The sequence below is a fragment of the Ascaphus truei genome, unplaced genomic scaffold (assembly GCF_040206685.1).
Source record: "Ascaphus truei isolate aAscTru1 unplaced genomic scaffold, aAscTru1.hap1 HAP1_SCAFFOLD_526, whole genome shotgun sequence".
Taxonomy (NCBI): domain Eukaryota; kingdom Metazoa; phylum Chordata; class Amphibia; order Anura; family Ascaphidae; genus Ascaphus; species Ascaphus truei.
This window is the reverse complement of record NW_027456857.1, coordinates 140,608-154,685: the sequence shown is the minus strand read 5'-3', so window position 1 is coordinate 154,685 and position 14,078 is coordinate 140,608. Positions and strand designations below refer to the sequence as shown.

Here is a 14,078-nt window from a genome sequence, read left to right as displayed (position 1 = left end):
TGCCACATGAGCAGCTGAAAGAGACACCGTGCAGCAGCAGGCCTGAAAACCTGGAAATTATTAGCTACAGAAAAAGATGGGCTCGTCCGGGATTTGAACCCGGGACCTCTCGCACCCAAAGCGAGAATCATACCCCTAGACCAACGAGCCAGCTGCAATTCTTCATGTGTGTGGAAATAGAAATGTGTGTGATTTATGTATGACGTTGAGTGCTCACCTTTACCTAACATGTAAGTATTAGAGTGTAAGCTTTCTGTAACAATGTCACTGAATTGCTTTTGTCCCTGCTGAGTATTTACTCTCAGATTAAGATACTCTTTTCTCTTGTATATTACTATGGGGTGTGACTGCTGTAGCAGTTACGTTCATTGGGTAGATTACTCGGTCTCCTATTTTGTGACAATTACAGAGCGTTACTTTTTATTCAGTGTTTCTTATTGTTTGTCTGTATTAATAAACTGTTTGTATTATTTGGGATGGGAAACTGTATTTCTATCAGTATGATACAGGGGCTGTAAGGTGGGTGCAGGTACCGGGCATTATACAGCAGGGTGCTGTGAGGTGGGTGCAGGTACCGGGCACTATACAGCAGGGTGCTGTGAGGTGAGTGCAGGTACCGGGCATTATACAGCAGGGTGCTGTGAGGTGGGTTCACGTACCGGGCACTATACAGCAGGGTGCTGTGAGGTGGGTGCAGGTACCGGGCATTGTACAGCAGGGTGCTGTGAGGTGGGTGCAGGTACCGGGCACTATACAGCAGGGGCTGTTAGGTGGGTGCAGGTAACGGTCACTATACAGCAGGGCGCTGTGAGGTGGGTGCAGGTACTGGGCATTATACAGCAGGGTGCTGTGAGGTGGGTGCAGGTACCGGGCACTATACAGCAGGGTGCTGTGAGGTGGGTGCAGGTACCGGGCACTATACAGCAGGGTGCTGTGAGGTGGGTGCAGGTACCGGCACTATACAGCAGGGCGCTGTGAGGTGGGTGCAGGTACCGGGCCCTATACAGCAGGGTGCTGTGAGGTGGGTGCAGGTACCGGCACTATACAGCAGGGTGCTGTGAGGTGGGTGCAGGTACCGGGCACTATACAGCGGGGCGCTGTGAGGTGGGTGCAGTTACCGGGCACTATACAGCAGGGGTGCTGTGAGGTGAGTGCAGGTACAGGGCACTATACAGCAGGGTGCTGTGAGGTGGGTGCAGGTACCGGCACTATACAGCAGGGTGCTGTGAGGTGGGTGCAGGTACCGGGCACTATACAGCGGGGTACTTTGAGGTGGGTACAGGTATCAGGCACTATACAGCAGGGTGCTGTGGCTTAGTTGGTTAAAGCGCCTGTCTAGTAAACAGGAGATCCTGAGTTCAACTCACAGCAGCGCCTGATAGATGTTCTTTTATCAACAAACAAAGTATTAATATACTGTAGTGTCCCCTGAAATGGAAATACATGTCTGCGTAAAACTTAGATTGTTAGCCTTTTAAAGACTTTATCACTGGATTCTTTTTCTATGCATGTGGTAAAGACAGAACTATAAAAAATTGTATATTTAACCATTTTTATATTTTTCACCTTTTTTATAGTCCTCGTTGTAGATGAGATGCACGTGATTCAGAAACGATTTCTTCCGCTGTGATTCTTTGTACTTTTTCTACCCTCCAGTACCTGGGAATCTCTCCTCCTGTATCTCACTATGCCCTCCCTACTGCTTTTTCTGGTTACTGTTTCCTCACTCCTTTGTGAACGTCTCTGTTCTCTCCAACTTCCCCACTCCCCACTGCCCCATTAGTTATACACCTCTCTCCCAACAACTTCTTTACCCCTCAATAAAAAACACCCACACAAATCCTCTATTCACACCCTCTATTCATACCCTTTCTTTACTTTTTTATTCAGTGTTTCTTATTGTTAGTCTGTATTAATAAACTGTTTGTATTATTTGGGAATGGGAAGCTGTATTTCTATCAGTATGATACAGGGGCTGTGAGGTGGGTGCAGATACCGGGCACTATAAAGCAGGGGCGCTGTGAGGTGGGTGCAGGTACCGGGCACTATACAGCAGGGTGCTGTGAGGTGGGTGCAGGTACTAGGCACTATACAGCAGGATATACCCGGTGTTCCTGCAGCCGCTGTGCGCAGGTCTGTGCTGCGCTATCATTCTCCCCTCACAGAAGCAGCAGCCTGTGCTGGGAATGTAATATGATGCTGCCTCTGTCCTGCTGCTGATGTGGCTTCCAACTACACATCTGTAAGATGAATCTGTCAGCTGGCTCGTTGGTCTAGGGGTATGATTCTCGCTTAGGGTGCGAGAGGTCCTGGGTTCAAATCCCGGACGAGCCCCTCTACTTTTATAGCCCTATGAAGACTGTTAAATACTTTTACAGTACATTTAGATTTTAGTAGTGAACATTTTACAGTACATTTAGATTTTAGTAGTGAACAAATAGAGAGAGAACCCTGTATAGCACTCAGGTTCACGCTCTGATGATAAGTGAGTGATTTAAAACATATTCTTTATTGATAGCATCATATATTAAAATGGTAGATGTTGGAGCAACGTACTGGAGGTAGGTTGATCCTAGATAGTAATAGCCGTATTGGCTCCGGATCAGACGATATCTTATATACCAGATATATCTGTAATAGAACACTGGTAACAGAACAACACAGAGATCCTGATGTGGACCTGTGTGGTAAGTGCGTGCTGATAGGTGTGCTCAAATAGGTACTGAGACTACATATCACTTAATGGCAGGATCTGCGTAAGCCCTTAGTAAGGTGGTAAGTGTGATCTGTAGGTACTAATAAACACTGGGAACAGATATATTGGGATTTTCAGTGGTCGTGTGTGCTATCAGCTATGTTACCACTCTGTAGTAATGGTGTGTCTAGCTAAGTGTCAGAATGACCTGAGGTAACCTCGAGGTGCTGTGCTGCAGGGATAAGTGTCCTGCATTAACCTCCTTGGCTATGTGTAACAGGTGGGTTACGCTGACTATGAGCAGAGGGTAAGGTAAAAGGAACCTTTGTCAGGGAGACACTGTAGCTAGAAGATATATAACACTGGTCTTATATCAGAGGGTAAGCTGAAGGTTTGCACAGAGAGTAAACCTTTGTGCTGCTGTCTGAAATACCATGTACAGCAGCGCAGCTTGAGTGTTACTGCAGGTAACTTAAAATCAATACACCTATGGATAGTGAGCACTTACTTTATAAACACTGCACATTAGAGGCTTAAAGTGACCATCGGGGCACTTTTACCCTGTATATCCTGCACGAGCAGGCTGCCGCATGAACTCGCGGTTAGAGACACATAATGCGGAGGCAGTCACTGGTCTGCGCGTGCACGTGGGAGATAGGAGCCGACGCGCGCGTTTCGTGAGAGGCTTTCTCAAGGCGAATGGTAAGTATTGTTAAGGGAACCCTGCAGGTAGGCAGGTATATATAGGGCCTCCAGTGAGATGACGTCATGGATTAACCCCTGGTGCGCTGAGGTGTGCTTGGTGCTGTTGCAGGAACACAGTGAGTATGCCAATGTTAATAACTGCATACCTAGCACACTATGTATTAAGGATCTGACTGTTGTGTTGTCTTGTTATTGCTTCTTGTCAGATAGATGCACAGTAGAGCAGAAATAGGCTCATTCTGTGCTACAGGGGTAGTGTCAAGGAGATGCCTAATAAATAGTCATGTTATAGTTGTGTGAGGGTTCAGAGATGCCCTACTTGAAGTAATGTCACCACTGGTAGGTGGCAGTAATCAATGTACAGGACTATGGAGTAGCCTGATACCGTGATGGCAGAGCAAGTAGGATGAGTGGGGGTATTAGTGATCGGATGGGGGAGAGGTGTACAGAAGGACAGTGAAAGTGGAGATATGGTCTGTGTCATAGATACAGCTATGGAGAGTCATGGCAGCTGTCTCAGGGGTGGGGGCTGTCACAGAAAAGGAGAATACAGGAATCCCTCATTGAGACCTCTAGGTGATAGCATCCCAAGTGTGTAAATCCATTTGGACTCCTTTTGGAGGAGGGCTTTGTCCCAGTCTCCCCTTCTTTGTCCCCGAGTGAGGTGGTCAATTCCACAGAAGGTGACAGCTTTCAGATCCCCGCCATGACACAAGTTGACTAGGTTTGTCAGCCTTATTCCTGACAGTGCCTATGTGCTCAAGCACCCTCTGTTTGAGACACCTACTAGTCTTTCCCACGTACACTTTCCCGCATATACACTTGCCTTGGTATATGACACCCGTGCTGAGGCAGTTGATGAAACTGCGTATTTGGTACATTTTAGTGTTGTTCCAGTTCCCAAATTGTTTAGTAGTTTTCATATACTGGCAGGCCTTGCATCGTTGGCAAGTGTAGGATCCCGTAGGTTTGGGTGGCAGCCATGTTCTCGGTGTCTCATCCACAAAGTGGCTATGGACCAGTAGATCCTGCAGATTCTTGGCTCGTCTGCTGGTCATGGATGGATACTCGTTGGTTACTCCTTTCAGGAGGTCATCTGCTCTCAGAATGTGCCAGTGTTTTCTCAGAATATTTCTTGCCAGGGGCCATTCCCGGTTGAATGTGCCTATGAAGCGTATCACTCTGTCCCTCAGATATGGTGGTTTGTCCATGATGAGGGATTTACGTGAGGTGTATTTTGCTCTCTTGTAGGCCTTTTTGATACACTTACGGCTATACCCCCTATCCACAAAGCTTTGTGTCATATTCTTTGACTGTTGGTCAAACTCCTGATCAGTGCTACAGTTCCTTCTTAATCGGAGGAACTGGCCTGTCGGTATGGCGTTGATCTGAGCTCTGGGGTGGTGGCTACTTGCTTCAAGGAGGTTATTGGTGGCTGTAGCCTTGCGGTAGATTGTGGTATGGAGGATGCCATCAGGGCCCCTAGAAATCTGTAGGTCTAAGATGCACATGGTGTCCTTATTATATTCCAGTGTTAGGTGGAGATTGTACAAATTAGTATTGAGTATACTGATGAACTCTTTGAGGGTTCCCTCGCCACAGGACAAACACATCGTCGATGTAGCGGACCCAGAGGTCAATGTGCTCAGTGTATGCCTCCAGGTCTTCAGTGAATACTACCTGGGATTCCCACCATCCCAGGTAGAGGTTGGCATAGGTGGGGGCACACTTTGTGCCCATTGCCGTGCCCCTTATTTGGTGATATATTTTTTTATCAAAGAGAAAATAGTTACGCCCCCTACTGCCTCTACATTTAGATTTTATCAAGTTTTATCACTCCCAATTAAGCGATTACTATACAAAGACAAATTTCCTTAGCCAATTCCAATCTGACTTTCACCCCTAAGGCTGCGGCTCCAGTGTTGGCTGCTGCACGGGCACAGCTTAAAACAGCGATCTGCGGTCTGTAGGGCGCGATGGAAGGGGATCACAGCTGCACGCACCGGCAGGCGCACGTGCAGCACCTACACCAGGGCCGTCGCCTAAGACATGGGACATAGTGACTTGAAGCTCGCTGAGGCGCGCTCCTGCTCTGCCTCGCCTGCTGAAAATGTAGCTTTTTCCTGTCCTTGCAGGCGAGGCAGTGAGCGCGATGCTGGGGCGGAGGCGGAGCGGAGGCGTGCCAGGAGGCGGAGCGGGAGGCAGGGCTAGTCTCCCGCTCCGGTCACGTGACCGCTCCTCCGCTTCCCAGAGCGGCAAATTTCAAACCTGCCTGTCTCGGCAAAGTTTCTCAGCCTCCGCACGCATCAGCGCGCATGCAGAGGGGGAAACTATAGCCGCGCTGATGACAGATGCAGGGGCTTTATGCATCTGCTCAGCGCAGCTCTGCCCGGCTCAGCGACGCTTAAACTCACTATGTCCCAGGCCTAAGACTGCGTCTTTGCTGATCACGCATGAGCACATAAGCGTGGGTAGGCGCAATGCGTGCAAAGACAAAAAAAATTGTCTTTGTTGCGCGATGGGCCGGTCATATGCGCAGTTCAGCCAATGTGGACAAACCACTCATGTGACATCACGGGCACGCCCTCACCACGCCCCATATCGCGGAACAAGGCACTATCTGCCCTTCCATTGGCTGCCCGCCGACCATATGATCGTGTCGCGGCAAGGAAAGACAAAATTCTTGTCTTCCCTGCCAGCGAGCGTGTGATGGGGCTGTGGCGTGTGGCGAGCAGTGGCGGTCACTGGGAACCTGGCCTGAGACCTGTAATGTAGCATCATGAAGATGCCACATGAGCAGCTGAAAGAGACACCGTGCAGCAGCAGCCCTGAAAACCTGGAAATTATTAGCTACAGCAAAAGAAGGGCTCATCCGGGATTTGAACCCGGGACCTCTCGCACCCAAAGCGAGAATCATACCCCTGGACCAACGAGCCAGCTGACAGAACCATATTCCAGATGTGTAGTTGGAAGCCAAATCAGCAGCAGGACAGAGGCCGCATCATATTATATTCCCAGCGCAGGCTGCTGCTTCTGTGAGGGGAGAATGATAGCGCAGCACAGACCTGTGAGGTGTGTGCAGGTACCGGGCACTATACAGCAGGGTGCTGTGAGGTGGGTGCAGGTACCGGCACTATACAGCAGGGGCGCTGTGAGATGGGTGCAGGTACCGGCACTATACAGCAGGGTGCTGTGAGATGGGTGCAGGTACCGGGCACTATACAGCAGGGTGCTGTGAGGTGGGTGCAGGTCCGGGCACTATACAGCAGGGTGCTGTGAGGTGGGTGCAGTACCGGGCACTATACAGCAGGGTGCTGTGGCTTAGTTGGTTAAAGCGCCTGTCTAGTAAACAGGAGATCCTGAGTTCAACTCTCAGCAGCGCCTGATATATGTTCTTTTATCAACAAGCAAAGTATTAATATACCGTAGTGTCCTCTGAGATGGAAATAAATGTGTGTGACCCAGAGCCCGCGCAGTGTGACATTGAGTACTTCCCTTTACCTAATGTGTAAAAATTAGATTGTAAGCTTTTCTAAGACTGTATCACTGGATTGTTTTTCTATGCATGTGATAGAGACAGAAATATAAAATATTGTATATTTAACCATTTTTATATTTTTCACCTTTTTTTTTATAACTTTGGTTTTATTGTTTTTTGGAAAGCATACATAATCAGTCATAGCATCTTTTTTATAGTCATTGTAATGGTGAAAGGGTTAACCAGGCTCACTAATAAAGGTTAAGCCCACTTGGTTACCCCTGATCCGTGTGTTGGAGTCCTAGAGTGTCAGCTCTTGGACCCAGATGTCCTAAATGCATTACTGAGACTGTGTGCAAATTATGCGACATTAAAGATGTCTGCGTGTTTTGCCTTTCCTGGGGTGCTGGGACCGGGAGATTTCTAGGCTGTAAGTGTCAGGGTGGGTTTGCCGGAGAAAGTCTTTACAGAATGTGTCTATGTATCGGGGTTCCGGAGTTATGGGATACCCCAAAAGTTGGATCCGGGAATCGAGTGAGATTCTCGGATACAGCCAAGCACTTTGCTCCCATCAGACTCTGACTCTGAAAACGTTCTTACGACTCACCGCCAGGATTCCTGCTGCAGCCTCATCCAGACCAGGTAAGGGGGCATGAAGGGGTTAATGTATACCTGCAACCATACACTGGGTCCCTAGAATAGAGAGGGGTCCCTTGTATAAGGAGAGGTGCCCAGATAGATGCCCAGGTACACTGAACCAGGTATAGGGGTTCAGGGGGAGCCCCAGCCAAATGATAAAGCTGAGAGTAATTTCTTGTGTGTAAATGTTTTAAAAGTTATTTCTAAAGTGCGGCAAGAATGAGGCCAGTGAGTGTAGGTAATATATACCCTCACTCCATCCCTGACAGCAGAATAGGGACTTATATATGTTACCCCACCCCAGACAGGACACAGTATATTTTATTAAAGAGTTATATTTAATAGGTATATGTACTGATAACCTGTAAATGAACTGTGGGATTTCCAAGTCATGGATTCCGAGGGACCAGATAACTACCAAGCTTGGTGCCTCTGGGTCTGTGCGGAGCCCGGACATGAAAGCCTCAGGGATGCCAAGGTGTTAGAACAGGAGGGTACTGCAGTTCTGCCTGAGTACCCGCATCCTGGTCTAACACAGGGCTATCCGGCCACCATGTGCCAGAGCCCAGACTCTGTGGAGCCTGGGCAGCGAGTGGGCTCAGTATGCAAAGAGGAAGAGGGGCCAGGTTGGTGGATGCCTCTTTACAGACTGAAAAAAGGTGCCCTCCCGGCTTTACAATACCGGCAAATCGGTGATTGGCTGGCAGGAGAATTCCCACGCTCTGATAGGCTGTAGAAGTTGGTGAATGAGACCCTGAAACCCATAAGGAGACTTGCAGCCAATCAGGAGCGCAGATTCCAAGCGCCAAACCAACAGCAGGAAATTCAGAGATGCTCTGTGCTGAATAGACACGAGCCGGCTTCAAGGATTTTGACTCAAGAATTTTGACTCATGTCCCATTTCTGAAGAACATAGCGGTCGCGTCTGGCATTGCACACCGAAATCAGTTGCAGGACTTTCGTGAGAACGTCCCGGTCATTGGAAAGGGCTCCTACAGAGGTCATTTTTGTGAATTTTATTTAAAAGATTGTGTGTATGTCTTTTTCTGAATGAAATTACAATTTATTTTACCTCCTTGCTTTGCTCAATCAATGATCCCGGTATAAAGAGGTGTTAAATAACCCGGTCTCCCGTGACAGTCCTCGTTGTAGATGGGATTCACATGATTCAGAAACTATTTTTCCGCTGGGATCCATTTTAAAGGGTCAGATGTGTCAGAAATAGATCTCTGTGTGGTGCTTCATTTCTACTGAAAGGATCAACAAGGATCTATATACAAATAAAAGGATTTCATCTTCTACAAAAAGGGAAAAACACGTATAAACCTTTTACTACTGTAACAAGCCTGGTTCATATGAGACGAGGACGCAGAATGAGAAAAAAAGGTTGTTTCTAACACATAAGGCAAAATTCTTGTCTTCCCTGCCAGCGAACGTGTGATGAGGGCTGTGGCGTGTGGCGAGCATGTCACTGGGAACCTGGCCTGAGACCTGTAATGTAGTATCATGAAGATGCCACGTGAGCAGCTGAAAGAGACACCGTGCAGCAGCAGCCCTGAAACCCTGGAAATTATTAGCTACAGAAAAAGAAGGGCTCGTCCGGGATTTGAACCCGGGACCTCAAACCGAGAATCATACCCCTAGACCAACGAGCCACCTGCAATTCCTTGTGTGAGTATGGAAATAGAAATAATTGTGTGATCTATGTATGACAGTGAGTGCTCACCTTTACCTAACATGTAAGTATTAGAGTGTAAGCTTTCTGTAACAATGTCACTGAATTGCTTTTGTCCCTGCTGAGTATTTACTCTCAGATTAAGATACTCTTTTCTATTGTACATTACTATGGGGTGTGACTGCTGTAGCAGTTACGTTCATTGTGTAGATTACTCTGTCTCCTATTTTGTGACAATTACAGAGCGTTACATTTTATTCAATTTTAAAAAAATGGCGGCGATTCCCCCCGCGCTTGCGCAGGGCCCGCTCCCTTCCTTCCCCCCGCTCCCAACGTGGGACAGAGGAGGAAGTACCAGCTCCTCCTGCGGCCCGCTTCCCCCCGCGGCCAGCTTCCCGAGCTCACCTCCCGTGGCACCCCCTCCCGTGCCCCCAAGCCCACCTCCCGTCCCGGGCAGCTGGGGATATCGGGGGCAGCAGGGGAAAGCATCTGGCGGCAAGGTAAGTTACCCCACCCAGTCACTGCCTCCCACCCATGTGCCCCTGGGCCCCCTCCCACCCAAGTGCCCCTGGGCCCCCTCCCTCCCACCCAAGTGCCCCTGGGCCCCCTCTCACCCACCCAAGTGCCCCCTCCCACCCATCCAAGTGCCCCCTCCCACCCATCCAAGTGCCCCCTCCCACCCACCCAAGTGCCCCTGGCCCCATCCCTCCCACCCAAGTGCCCCTGGCCCCCTCCCTCCCTCCCACCCATGTGCCCGTGGCCCCCTCCCTCCCACCCAAGTGCCCCTGGCCCCCTCCCACCCAAGTGCCCCTGGCCCCCTCCCTGCCTCCCACCCAAGTGCCCCTGGCCCCCTCCCTCCCACCCAAGTGCCCCCGGCCACCTCCCTCCCACCCAAGTGCCCCTGGACCCCTCCCTCCCGCGTGCCCCTGGCCCCCCCTCTAAAGTGCCCCTGGCCCCCCTCCCAAGTGCCCCTGGCCCCCTCTCCAGTCACTCACATCCGTCGTTGCCTGTAATTCACTGTTTGTGTCTGTGTGCGTATAGGGGAGAGCGAGTGTGTGTGTGTATCTGTGTGTATCTGTATCAGTGTGTATCTGTATCAGTGTGTGTGTGTATCAGTGTGTGTGTGTGTAGCAGTGTCTCTGTGTGGCTGCGTGTGTGTCAGTGGCTGCATGTGTGTGTCAGTGGCTGCGTGTGTGTGTCAGTGGCTGTGTGCGTGTGTATCAGAGGCTGTGTGTGTGTGTCAGTGGCTGCGTGTGTCAGTGGCTGCGTGTCTGTCAGTGGCTGTGTGTGTGTGTATCAGTGGCTGTGTGTGTGTCTGTGTGTGTATCAGTGGCTGTGTGTGTGTGTGTGTGTGTGTGTGTGTGTGTGTGTGTGTGTGTGTGTGTGTGTGTGTGTGTGTGTGTGTGTGTGTGTGTGTGTGTGTGTGTGTGTGTGTGTGTGTGTGTGTGTGTGTGTGTGTATCAGTGGCTGTGTGTGTGTCTGTGCAGGCCCTATAGGCCAGTATAGGCAATACAATTTTTAGTGGGTCACGAAGGAGAAGTTCAAAAATAACCGGGTCACGGAAAAAAAAGTTTGGGAAACCCTGCTCTAGACCAACGAGCCAGCTGCAATTCCCAGTGTGATATGGAAATAGAAATGTGTGTGATCTATGTATGACATTGAGTGCTCACCTTTACCTAACATGTAAGTATTAGAGTGTAAGCTTTCTGTAACAATGTCACTGAATTGCTTATGTCCCTGCTGAGTCTTTACTCTCAGATTAAGATACTCTTTTCTATTGTATATTACTATGGGGTGTGACTGCTGTAGCAGTTACGTTCATTGTGTAGATTACTCGGTCTCCTATTTTGTGACAATTACAGAGCGTTACTTTGTATTCAGTGTTTCTTATTGTTAGTCTGTATTAATAAACTGTTTGTATTATATGGGGAACGGGAAGCTGTATTTCTATCAGTATGATACAGGGGCTGTGAGGTGGGTGCAGGTACCGGGTACTATACAGCAGGGCGCTGTGAGGTGGGTGCAGGTACCGGGCATTATACAGCAGGGGCGCTGTGAGGTGGGTGCAGGTACCGGGCACTATACAGCAGGGTGCTGTGAGGTGGGTGCAGGTACCGTGCAATATACAGCAGGGTGCTGTGAGGTGGGTGCAAGTACCGGGCACTATACAGCAGGGTGCTGTGAGGTGGGTGCAGGTACCAGGCACTCACCAGCAGGGTGCTGTGAGGTGGGTGCAAGTACCGTGCACTATACAGCAGGGCGCTGTGAGGTGGGTGCAAGTACCGGGCACTATACAGCAGGGTGCTGTGAGGTGGGTGCAGGTACCAGGCACTATACAGCAGGGTGCTGTGAGGTGGGTGCAGGTACCGGGCACTATACAGCAGGGTGCTGTGAGGTGGGTGCAGGTACCGGGCACTATACAGCAGGGTGCTGTGAGGTGGGTGCAGGTACCGGGCACTATACAGCAGGGGCTGTGAGGTGGGTGCAGGTATCGGGCACTATACAGCAGGGGCTGTGAGGTGGGTGCAGGTACCGGGCACTATACAGCAGGGGCTGTGAGGTGGGTGCAGGTACCGGGCACTATACAGCAGGGGTGCTGTGAGGTGGGTGCAGGTACCGGGCATTATACAGCAGGGTGATGTGAGGTGGGTGCAGGTACCGGGCATTATACAGCAGGGTGCTGTGAGGTGGGTGCAGGTACCGGGCATTATACAGCAGGGTGCTGTGAGGTGGGTGCAGGTACCGGGCATTATACAGCAGGGTGCTGTGAGGTGGGTGCAGGTACCGGGCACTATGCAGCAGGGTGCTGTGAGGTGGGTGCAGGTACCGGGCACTATACAGCAGGGGCTGTGAGGTGGGTGCAGGTACCGGGCACTATATAGCAGGGGCTGTGAGGTGGGTGCAGGTACCGGGCATTATACAGCAGGGGCTGTGAGTTCGGTGCAGGTACCAGGCCCTATAAAGCAGGGTGCTGTGAGGTGGGTGCAGGTACCGGGCACTATACAGCAGGGTGCTGTGAGGTGGGTGCAGGTACCGGGCACTATACAGCAGGGCGCTGTGAGGTGGGTGCAGGTACCGGGCACTATACAGCAGGGTACTGTGAGGTGGGTGCAGGTATCGGGCACTATACAGCAGGGGTGCTGTGAGGTGGGTGCAGGTACCAGGCATTATACAGCAGGGGCTTTGAGGTGGGTGCAGGTACCGGGCACTATACAGCAGGGGCTGTGAGGTGGGTGCAGGTACCGGGCACTATACAGCAGGGTGCTGTGAGGTGGGTGCAGGTACCGGGCACTATACAGCAGAGGGCTGTGAGGTGGGTGCAGGTACCGGGCACTATACAGCAGGGTGCTGTGAGGTGGGTGCAGGTACCGGGCACTATACAGCAGGGTACTGTGAGGTGGGTGCAGGTATCGGGCACTATACAGCAGGGTGCTGTGAGGTGGGTTCACGTACCGGGCACTATACAGCAGGGGCTGTGAGGTGGGTGCAGGTGCCGGGCACTATACAGCAGGGTGCTGTGAGGTGGGTGCAGGTACCGGGCACTATACAGCAGGGTGCTGTGAGGTGGGTGCAGGTACCAGGCCCTATACAGCAGGGTGCTGTGAGGTGGGTGCAGGTACCGGGCACTATACAGCAGGGTGCTGTGAGGTGGGTGCAGGTACCGGGCATTATACAGCAGGGTGCTGTGAGGTGGGTGCAGGTACCGGGCACTATACAGCAGGGTCTGTGAGGTGGGTGCAGGTACCGGGCACTATACAGCAGGGCGCTGTGAGGTGGGTGCAGGTACCAGGCCCTATAAAGCAGGGTGCTGTGAGGTGGGTGCAGGTACAGGGCACTATACAGCAGGGTGCTGTGAGGTGGGTGCAGGTACCGGGCACTATACAGCAGGGGCTGTGAGGTGGGTGCAGGTACCAGGCACTATACAGCAGGGGTGCTGTGAGGTGGGTGCAGGTACCGGGAATTATACAGCAGGGTGCTGTGAGGTGGGTGCAGGTACCGGGCACTATACAGCAGGGGCTGTGAGGTGGGTGCAGGTACCGGGCACTATACAGCAGGGTGCTGTGAGGTGGGTGCAGGTACCGGGCACTATACAGCAGGGTGCTGTGAGGTGGGTGCAGGTACCGGCACTATACAGCAGGGTGCTGTGAGGTGGGTGCAGGTACCAGGCACTATACAGCAGGGGCTGTGAGGTCGGTGCAGGTACCAGGCCCTATAAAGCAGGGTGCTGTGAGGTGGGTGCAGGTACCGGGCACTATACAGCAGGGTGCTGTGAGGTGGGTGCAGGTACAGGGCACTATACAGCAGGGTGCTGTGAGGTGGGTGCAGGTACCGGGCACTATACAGCAGGGGCTGTGAGGTGGGTGCAGGTACCAGGCACAATACAGCAGGGGTGCTGTGAGGTGGGTGCAGGTACCGGGCATTATACAGCAGGGGCTGTGAGGTGGGTGCAGGTACCGGGCACTATACAGCAGGGGCTGTGAGGTGGGTGCAGGTACCGGGCACTATACAGCAGGGGCTGTGAGGTGGGTGCAGGTACCGGGCACTATACAGCAGAGGGCTGTGAGGTGGATGCAGGTACCAGGCACTATACAGCAGAGTGCTGTGAGGTGGGTGCAGGTACCGGGCACTATACAGCAGAGGGCTGTGAGGTGGGTGCAGGTACCGGGCACTATACAGCAGGGTGCTGTGAGGTGGGTGCAGGTACCGGGCACTATACAGCAGGGTACTGTGAGGTGGGTAGATAAGGGAATAAACCCCTAATGTGGTGCTTCAAATTGGTGTCGGTATTGAGGACTGTTTAATCCTCAGTGTAGCAGTGGTAGGGCAGATTTGCCAATGTTTGAGGTGATAGAGGAGAGCAGCGGAGTGTGTACCTTTAGATAGGA

General features: G+C 51.5%; 5 non-coding genes across 5 annotated transcripts; 3 read left to right on the top strand and 2 right to left on the bottom strand.

Moving 5' to 3' along the window:
* Positions 1–78: 78 nt before the first annotated feature.
* TRNAP-UGG (transfer RNA proline (anticodon UGG)) lies at positions 79–150 on the bottom strand. The gene has a single exon. It is a non-coding gene; the product is annotated as a tRNA-Pro (tRNA).
* A 1,153-nt stretch (positions 151–1,303) lies between these two features.
* On the top strand, positions 1,304–1,377 carry TRNAT-AGU (transfer RNA threonine (anticodon AGU)). The gene has a single exon. It is a non-coding gene; the product is annotated as a tRNA-Thr (tRNA).
* Positions 1,378–2,262: 885 nt separating this feature from the next.
* Positions 2,263–2,334, top strand: TRNAP-AGG (transfer RNA proline (anticodon AGG)). Its single transcript has one exon. It is a non-coding gene; the product is annotated as a tRNA-Pro (tRNA).
* A 3,930-nt stretch (positions 2,335–6,264) lies between these two features.
* Positions 6,265–6,336, bottom strand: TRNAP-UGG (transfer RNA proline (anticodon UGG)). Its single transcript has one exon. It is a non-coding gene; the product is annotated as a tRNA-Pro (tRNA).
* Positions 6,337–6,710: 374 nt separating this feature from the next.
* Positions 6,711–6,784, top strand: TRNAT-AGU (transfer RNA threonine (anticodon AGU)). The gene has a single exon. It is a non-coding gene; the product is annotated as a tRNA-Thr (tRNA).
* The last annotated feature ends 7,294 nt before the right edge of the window (positions 6,785–14,078 follow it).